We start from the raw sequence: 9,271 nt of genomic DNA on the forward strand, positions 1-9,271 counted from the left end.
GTGAGATTTATGCCTTGATTATAATAATACTAGGTAGAAAGTGATTTGGTGTCCTAAGAGAAGCATAAAATGGTCTGGGGGTTCATAAGGAGGAAAATACCTTGAGGTCTCGTGGAAGACTTTCTGGTAGATTTGGCTCTGGGGCTAGATTTGAAAGACTGCTGAAATTTAAACCTAATGTAATGCCCTTTCCTCAGAATTCAGGGGCAGCACATGTGGATTTAGGTCGAGGCTCTACCACCTACCAGCTGCACGAACATTTTGAAGATACATTTTTCTTATCCATAAAGTGGGGCTGCTAATCCCTGTCTGTCTCACAGGGTCATTGTAAATTTCAAATAGGATAAACTCTGTAAAGATACCTTTTAATTTTATTCTTTTTTGGTTAGTACATAAAACTATGTACTAAAATATAAAGAGAGAGAGACAGAGTGCGAGTGGGAGAGGGGCAGAGGGAGAGAGGGAGACACAGAATTAGAATCAGGCTCCAAGCTGTCAGCACAGAGACTGATGCGGCTCGAACACACGAACTGGGAGATCATGACCTGAGCCAAAATCAGACGCCCAACCCAACTGACTGAGCCATCCAGGCGCCCCTAGAAACTTTTCGAATACAATGAAATCTGTTATCTTCTGTTGTAGAATTAGATGCTACTTTCTCCATGCAGTCAAAATTCATTGTGTCCTCCAACGCATTGTTATTTGTTCTTCTATTGACCACTTAATTTATGCAGCCTTATCTTTTAGTTTGCTTGTCTTTCTCCCGCAATAGATACATTCTTAGAAGATAGGGATTGTGGGATTTCCCTTTTCATCTCTATCTCCTTCCCTAATGCTCTCGATGGTGCACTCCCAGTAGGTATGTAGATACGGAGAATTGACCAAAAGAAAATTCTGGGCAGAGGTAACATTAGGGCAAAGATTCCAAGGTGTAATAATGATGGGCACATTGTACAAGGAGAAGTGGGCCTGAGTCAAGCATTTGTGAAGAGGTGCATTTCATTCCTAGGTACTTCTCTCCCACGTCAGTGATTATAAGGAAAACTAGATTGGATACTGTGTAAAAAATGATTATCTGAGGGCACTGTGAACAGTTGATGCTGCACTCACCAGATTCACAAGCACTGTAGAGAGCATGAGCTTATACTTCAGAATTCTGAAACTGTTTTCTAAAAGAAAATAGAGCTATCTACACATTTATCTAATTTAAACTTCAACATCTCAGGGGGGCCTGGGTGGCTCAGTGGGTTAAGCATCAGATTCTTGCCTTCAGCTCAGGTCATCAGCTCGTGGTTGATAGGTTCAAGCCCAGGATTGGGCTCCCTGCTGACTGTGTAGAGTCTGCTTAGGATTCTGTCTCTCCCTCTCTGCCCCTCCTCCTCTTGCTCTCTCTGCCTCTCTCTCAAAAATAAACTTAAAACACAAAGCAAAACTTCAACATCCCAGAGAGATGAGTGATATGCCCCGATTCGAGAGACCCCCCTGAAAACAAACCACCAGAGTCCAGAGTCAAAGCCAAGCGGCAAGGGTCGTTTATTGCAGGTTCGAACCTGGTCCTCCGCGCACTAGTTGCCGGTGACGCTAAGAGGCCCTGAGCGAGGATCTTACAGCTTCTTTTATAGAGGGGCACAAACAAGTTAGGGATTTTTTTTGCAGTTACAGAGCTGTTATTGGTTGACATTTAAATTTGAACACTCAGCAGAACTTGATTGGTTCCCGCCTTTTTTTCAAACCACTCAGCAGAACTTGATTGGTTCCCGCCTTTAGGTCAGCCCACAACCCAAGCGCCCTGGCTGGTTCTGGGAACGGCAGGGGGGGTGGGGGGAGGTCTTTTCTTTGCAGTTGTGAGTACACCTGGTAATTTTTCTCTTAGTCTCTCAATGAGCAAGACAAGCATTATTCCCATTTTACAAATTTAAAAAATTGATATTTAAACAGGTTAAGAGATTTAAGTTTAAAGCGATCCCAAAGTAAATTGCTTGCTACATTAGTCAGGCAAACAATTCTGAACCGTGGTCTCATGTAGTTAACTCAACAACCTACCTGGAATATTCTGTACTGACTCCAGCCTCTAACATGGGATCATAGATGATCCTTTTCAAGTAATCTAGGGATAGGGAATAAAATGGAAAATCACGTTTATATTTTCCCTGCCCTTAAAATCGTTGGAAACCAACCCCTCTAATATTTTATCTTTCTTTCAGACTGAGGTGTCAATAGCGACAACTCCACATAATTCACCCAACTGAACATGAATTCTACAATTAGGATCAGCCAGTTATATGTAAAACAATATTATACCATTACAGAAACTTGGTACAATTTACGGTGGATTTTTAACCTAATCATGACACAACATTAAAGCAAAGTCAATGACTGAAAAGCTTTCATTTCCTAATAAAAGGTAAATTCAAATCTTGAATGTTAAGATTAAGAATGAAGTAGTTATACTTAATAAAACCCAACCTATGTTCAAGAAGACGTTGCAGACAGGCCTTCTAAGAAGGGAGCAGGGCAGGAACTCCAAGGCAATCCAACGAGTCCAGCCAACCTTCTGGTTTAGCCAAGGCTATCCGGGAATCTATTTTCTTAAAGATCTCTAACAAATGTGACTAGAGTTGAGAATCACTGTCATATTTCCCAGGCCCTAAAATTTTTCTGTGAACTTCATTTTCTTAAGGTGGTCGAGCGCACCGAGGCCGGTCCTTAAGGCAGGTGCACCCGGTCCTTAAGGCATGGAAAACGGAGCCGTGCAGTAGGACAAGCTCGTTTTTACTTTCAAAATACGTCGGGAAATACCTAACGCTTTTCCCAGGAAATGTGGGGGGAGGGGCGCAGTTGTCCTCACGGCCGGAAATAGAGCATTCCAAAAAAAAAAAGGGTGGGTGGGTGAGGACGGATCTCGCGAGAACCGTGACGGGAGGGCTTTAGCCAATCGGCGCGTACGGCGGCCGCTGTCTTTATAGGGAGCCGCGGCGTTTTGCACCTCGGGTTGTGGAGGGTGGGCCTGGGAGGGGAAGCGGTCAGTTTTTGTCTAACCCTAACTGAGAAGGGCGTAGGCGCCGCGCTTTTGTTTCCCGCACGCTGTTTTTTTCGCTGACTTTCAGCGGGCGGAAAAGCCTCGGCCTACCGCCGTCCACCGTACAGTTTGGAGCAAACAAAAAATGTCAGCTGCTGACTTGCTCGCCCCTCCCAGGACCCTGCGGTGGCTCGCCTCCTTAGCCCCCGCGTCCCGCCTAGAGGCCGCGGTCGGCCCGGGGCTTCTCCGGAGGCACCCATTGCCGTCGCGAAGAGTTGGGCTCTGTCAGCCGCGGGTCCCTTGGGGGGGCCGAGGGCGAGGCTCTGACCGCAGGGAGAGAAACGGGAGCAGGTCCCCGCGCGCGGTGCGCTTCCCTGAGCTGTGGGACTTGCACCCGGGACTGGGCTCAGACACATGCCGCCTGCTGAGGTGCTGTTGGAGGCCCGCAGTCGGCTTTCCAAGGGAAGGGGTGGGGGCGGGGGGGAACTCCTTTTGTGCGCGTCGGTCTCCCTTCGCCATCAGTGGTGGGCCTGTGGGGTCGCGATACCCGCGGATTGGACTAGGGTGCGTGCAGATTGGCAGAAGGATGCGTGGAGAACATTTATGAAATTGGCCCAAATGAATGGGCAGTGAGCCAAGCAGTCAGCGAGCCATTCTTTTGTAGGGTTTTTGTCCTAATCTCCTGCCTCTGGTTTTGTTGCCCATTTGTACCTCATGTATTAGCTGATCTGGGGGGTTTGTTGAGGTTTTGCCTTTACGAAAGTATATCTGGAAAGTAGATCACGCAGCCAGTCCCCTCGATGGGATTGTTAAACGTTTCGTAAGTATTTGTTAACCAGAACTAGTGTGTTCTCAAAACAGTGAATATTGTTCCTTTAATGGTGCTAGCTTGTTAATTTTCTTTGCCTCTGCCAGTGGTTGCAAAGCATTAAGTGGCGACAAACGGAAAAGAAGGAAATATATTACCACCCCCGCCCCCCATTTGGATCTGGTGTTCTTTCAGGAAAGAAACTGATGGCCTACTAGGTTAAAGGAAACAACCTACAGGCCCTTCTGCCCAGTTATCCCCAAAGACTAAATCCAAATTTACGTATGGATTCATCCCAAAAGAGTGCCTTCACTTCCTTAAGACAGCTATTCAGGGGGTTGTTGCTGGGAGAGATGGTAGCCCGCGGCCTGCATTTTAACATTTATTTTTTATTTAAAAAAAAAAATTAACATTTATTTGTGAGAGACTGGCAGAGCATGAGCAGGGGAGGGGGAGGGAGAGAGAGAGACAGAATCTGAAGCAGGCTCCAGGCTCTGAGCTATCAGCACAGAGCCTGACGCGGGGCTGGAACTCAACAAACGTAAGATCATGACCTGAGCCGAAGTGGGACGCCCCACCGACTGAGCCACCCAGGTGCCCCTGGGGCCTGCGTTATAAAGACAAATTACCAGGGTGATGATACTCTGCTCACGTCCCGCCCTGACAACGGAAAGAACCAGTCTGGAGGACCATGTCAGCAAATTTGTAAATGTGTGGGTCTGCAGTACCTCAGCCCAGTACCTAAAATAGGTCCTTCAGTGTTGTCCGACACAATTCTTAGCCCAATTATAGACATGTGAAAAAGCTGGAATTCGCTGTTGCTGGTAATGTTCTCTAAGAAGAAAAATAATTTTCCTCAGTCAGCATGGTTTTCTGGAAAGCACACAGGGCGAGTAGGTTGAGATAACTCCGCTTCACCAAGCTTCCATGTACTCAGAAGGTGACCTTTTAAGACCTCTTGAAGACTGCCAGGGTTCCTTGAACTATAAATAAATGTCTTTTGTTCCTGCTCCACCTAGTGGTACTTTAGCTTCTCCGCATTTACAAGATTGGTGGTGGTATGGGGCCTGCGGCAAGGATGGCCATCTACTGGGAATGTTTTTCTCTCATTTTTAAAAAGAAAATATTAATTGAATAAATACAATTTAAAAATAAGTCCACAGCTGTTTTTTAGTTCTTGTATTTGAAGTCCTCCCTCTGACTAATGTCTTATAAACATTCCAAAGGAAAGCTCTTCTTAGTATTATAAACATTTGATATATTTATTCTAGTTTGGCAAAGTAATTCTCTTAAGTGATACAGTTTTGGAGTAAAAAGGGACCATCAGGGTCATCCAGTGATATAATTTACATGGAAAGCTTTTGTGGATAATAATTATGGCAAATGTGAGTTATTGCTACAAGACTTAAATCCCTCTAGCAGATAAAGAAACATGCTTAAATGGGGTTAGATGACTTACCTAAGTTAATTACTTGCAGAGTTGGGACCAGCAACAAGGCCTCCCAACTTTAAGTTCAGTGCTCTGTTTACCATGTGGCATCTTAATGCTGCATTGGTTTGTCTGGGAAGAATGACTAGCATTAATTGCACCATCATTTTCTGGTTTAAAACGAAATTGCATCCTTAATGGTTACTTGCCTGCGAGCTTAGTTTCCACCCCCACCCCCACTCCCTCCACAGCCGCCTTTGATGTGATTTTGTGCTGGAAAGTCCCATGTGTGCTTCACTATTTTACACGTACAGCTGATCCTTGTCATTTGTGGTAGTTCTATAAAGTTATAAACATTGAACTAGTGAATACTGAACCATTTCTCTCGGGGGAAATATAGAATTAGGTTTCTGTGAGCCTCTGGTCACAACATCTGCACCAACTGATTAAGGCATAATCTTGTTTTATGTGTGTTTCTGTTTAAAGAAATATATTAATATCTTAATATATGTTCAATATATGATTGACTTACTATTTTAATACTATATTATTTAACATATAACATTGACATTTACATATATATTTAATATGCATATATCAGTAATATACTCAAGTTCACATAGCTCATGCCTGTATGAAGCATATCTAGCACGTGCATTTCCTATATGGATCATATCGCAGCCTTCCTTTTTTTTTTTCTTTTTTTAAAAGTATTTATTTATTTTGAGAGAGAGAACGAGCAGGGGAGGGGCAGAGAGAAGGAGAGAGAGAATCCAAAGCAGGCTCTGCACTGTCAGCGTGAAGCCTGACGCGGGGCTCAAATTCACAAACCATGAGATCGTGAACTGAGCCAAAACCAAGAGTCAGACTGAGCCACCAAGATGCCCCCGTATCACAGCCTTCTTGCACTTAGGAACACCAGATAGCACTTCAACACTATGCTTGGGGGTCATTTTAAATAACAAAATCAATAACAAAAAGCACAAAAGTACCAAAAAAGTGCCCCTAAATAGAACACAAAAAGGGCAGTTATTTACAGTGTTATTTTTGGAACGAGAATGTAAAGTGTCCCCTTGTTTGGCCTCTGCTGGGAACCTTCAAAATCAGTTGACTGAAATTTTTTACTGCTCTGCATGTGTTTGTGAATTACTGTAAAAACATTGCAGGTATTGATTTTGGGTTTACAAATTTTAGTAGATAAATTCAAAATATGAAACCCACGAATACTGAAGATAAAACTCAAGGTCTCTGTGATACTTGTACCTAAGAGAGACTATAGGTATCCATCCACGTGGCCACTGATGTACTTGGGGCTTGTTTCATGCCTCTTATATTCTTTAAACAAGTCATTTACAGAGCGGTATAGTGGGAGAAAGGGGTATGTGAATTTTGAAAATAATAGTATCTGCCCCACTTATTTTTTTCAGTTAATTATGCCGAATATCAAATAATAAAGGAGGTTGTGAGAATTTTACGCTTATGAAGGAAGCTATAGCTTAAAGATATTGAGAAACATAGGTTTTGCTTTGTCTTTAGAATGAGAGGCTTCTTTTCTAAGGTCCTCCATTGGCTCTAGTTTTTGACTCTGAAGATGACATGAATTGTATTTCAGCTTGTCCTGGTTCTGCAGTCAAACCTTTCATATTCGCCTGGCTCAAGACCTTCTAAGAGACACCTGTATGGCACAGGCATGCGTATATGCACACATGCACCCAGACTCACATGAAGTGTAGAGGAAGAGTAGCTTGAAAGTAAGATAATGAAATGGCAAAAGGTAATTGCCCTTCCTTCCCCACACATTCCTTGAAGTTAATAATGTGAGATGGAATAAAAAAAGCCAAAACACCCAAGGCCTAGGCCAGGGTTTGTAAATTTAAATGTTTGCCGTGGATGTGAAGGAAACAAAGGAGTGAATCACTCCAAGAATAAGAAAGTAGACTAGGGAGATGGTGGGGAGACACGAGTGTCCCTTAGAAAGCGGGCAGCAGCTTTGTGGGAATGGAAGGCTAAGATTGCCAATACTTTAGGGGAGTACAAAACATTTAGATTTTTATGTGAACACAGTTTTAAATGTTGGTAGCTAATCTGAAATAACATTTAACTATCGTGTGGGTGTATAAATAATTTGGGCTGGTCTTTGTTTCTGAGTTTGGGGAAGTAGCTTCTATACCTTTGGACTTTCCCAGGTGGTAGGAGTGCCTTTCTTATTCATGGTGGGCCTCTTATGCTTTGTGAGATGACTAATAGTTTATGAGATGACTCAGTATGGGGCTGGTCGTGCCAGAAAGAGCAAATGGGGGATTATCAACCCAACCTTCTGGGAAGGGGCTTGGGGGGGCGGGCAGAGACTGATACATGATTTACCAATCATACTGATATAATGAAGCCCTAGTAAGAACTCTGGACACACGGAAGCTTGGATGAACTTTCCTGGTTGGTAGTAATCCACCTTGTCGCATATCAGTGTATTGGGAAGATGATACATCCTTGAGGACGCAGGAGAGAACAGTGGAAGCTTCACATTTGAGACTTTCCCAGACCTTACTCTCTGCATCTCTCCTCCCTGTCCTTTTGCTATAATAAAACGGTAATTTTAAGTATTGCATTTTCCTGACTTCTGTGAGTCATTCTAGCAAATTACCAAACTTGAGGAAGCAGCAGGAACCCCTAAATTTGTAGCCAGCACCTTAGAAGGGAGGGTGGCCTGGAACCCTTGAACTTGTGACTGGTGTCTGGAGTAAGGGCAGTCTTGTGGAGGACTGTGCCGTTAGCTTGTGCAGTTTGGCCTGACTTAGGTGGTTGGTGGCAGAAGTCATTGCAGTGGGCCAACTGAAGAGCCTTTTGAGGTAAAATCTGGCTCATTATAGGCCACTAATTTATGACCTTTGGCCTAGGTAAATTCAACGATACCAGATGCCAGGAATGCTTTCCCTAGAGATGTGGGAGTTTGGGCCATCCCACCAGTTCAAGGCCCACCCAGGATAATCGTATTTGAAAAGACGCTATGCTGTTGGCATCTTTTATCAGCCCCTGGGTATATCATTGGAGGCAGGACTTTCAAAATTAAACTTTAATAATATTCTGAAATAGTAATGCCACTCCTTCTTCGTAATATTTAGGGCCTAGGACATTTGTTCCTGGGGTTCTGCCTGAGGGAGGCCTATCGTTCATCAGTGTCCGTTCTGTCAGATCCTGGTGGAGCTGTGAGGAGGCTTCTACCATCACTTGGTAGAATTGAGGCCATTTTACCCCATACCTTTCCTTTATCCTGGTTCAGATCTCCCCTCCTAGAGAGTTATCAAAGTGTACAGTGTCTTCCTTTGTGTTGCTTCAATTCTTCCTGGAGAGAAAAAGGAAAGAGGAAGGAATACGAATGATGTTATCCTTGTGGTCAAGCATATTTAGCCTGTGTTCTGACCTAGCTGGGGGATCTAGTGTAAAGCACCCAGCTTCAAATTCCACATCTGTCGAGTGGATATAGTGAGACTTACCTGGAGAGGGGGTTCTTTAAGAGAGGAGAAGTAGGTGTTCTCTTACTTTGCACAGAATGATTTTGCAGCACTCTACTGGGAGTGTTTTGCTACTCCAGCAGGAAGAATTTTGATTTGTGTTAGGCATATAGGTAAGAGAAGTGTGGATAAGAATGGTAGTGCTAATAATGGTCTGTTAGTTTTTCTAATATCATACTAATTATGAACGTGATGCACATCTGTAATAAGAAATGTCCTAGATGATGTTTACTATCCTGTATTTTGTCTTGGGGTCTGTAGGTTTCTACTTTGGTGATATTTATGTGTGTACCATGGCTGTCTATGTAGGTCTTTCCTGACTCACGATGAGGTTATGTCCTGATAAACCCATTGTAAGTTGAAGATCTCATAAGTCAAAAGTACACCTGACGTACCGAACATGATAGCTTTGCCTTGCCTACCACTGACATTAGCTTACCCTTGGGCAAAATCTCTAACACAAAGCCTACGTTACAATACAGTGTTGAATATCTGATGTAATTTGC

The sequence above is a fragment of the Felis catus genome, chromosome C2 (assembly GCF_018350175.1).
Source record: "Felis catus isolate Fca126 chromosome C2, F.catus_Fca126_mat1.0, whole genome shotgun sequence".
NCBI lineage: Eukaryota > Metazoa > Chordata > Mammalia > Carnivora > Felidae > Felis > Felis catus.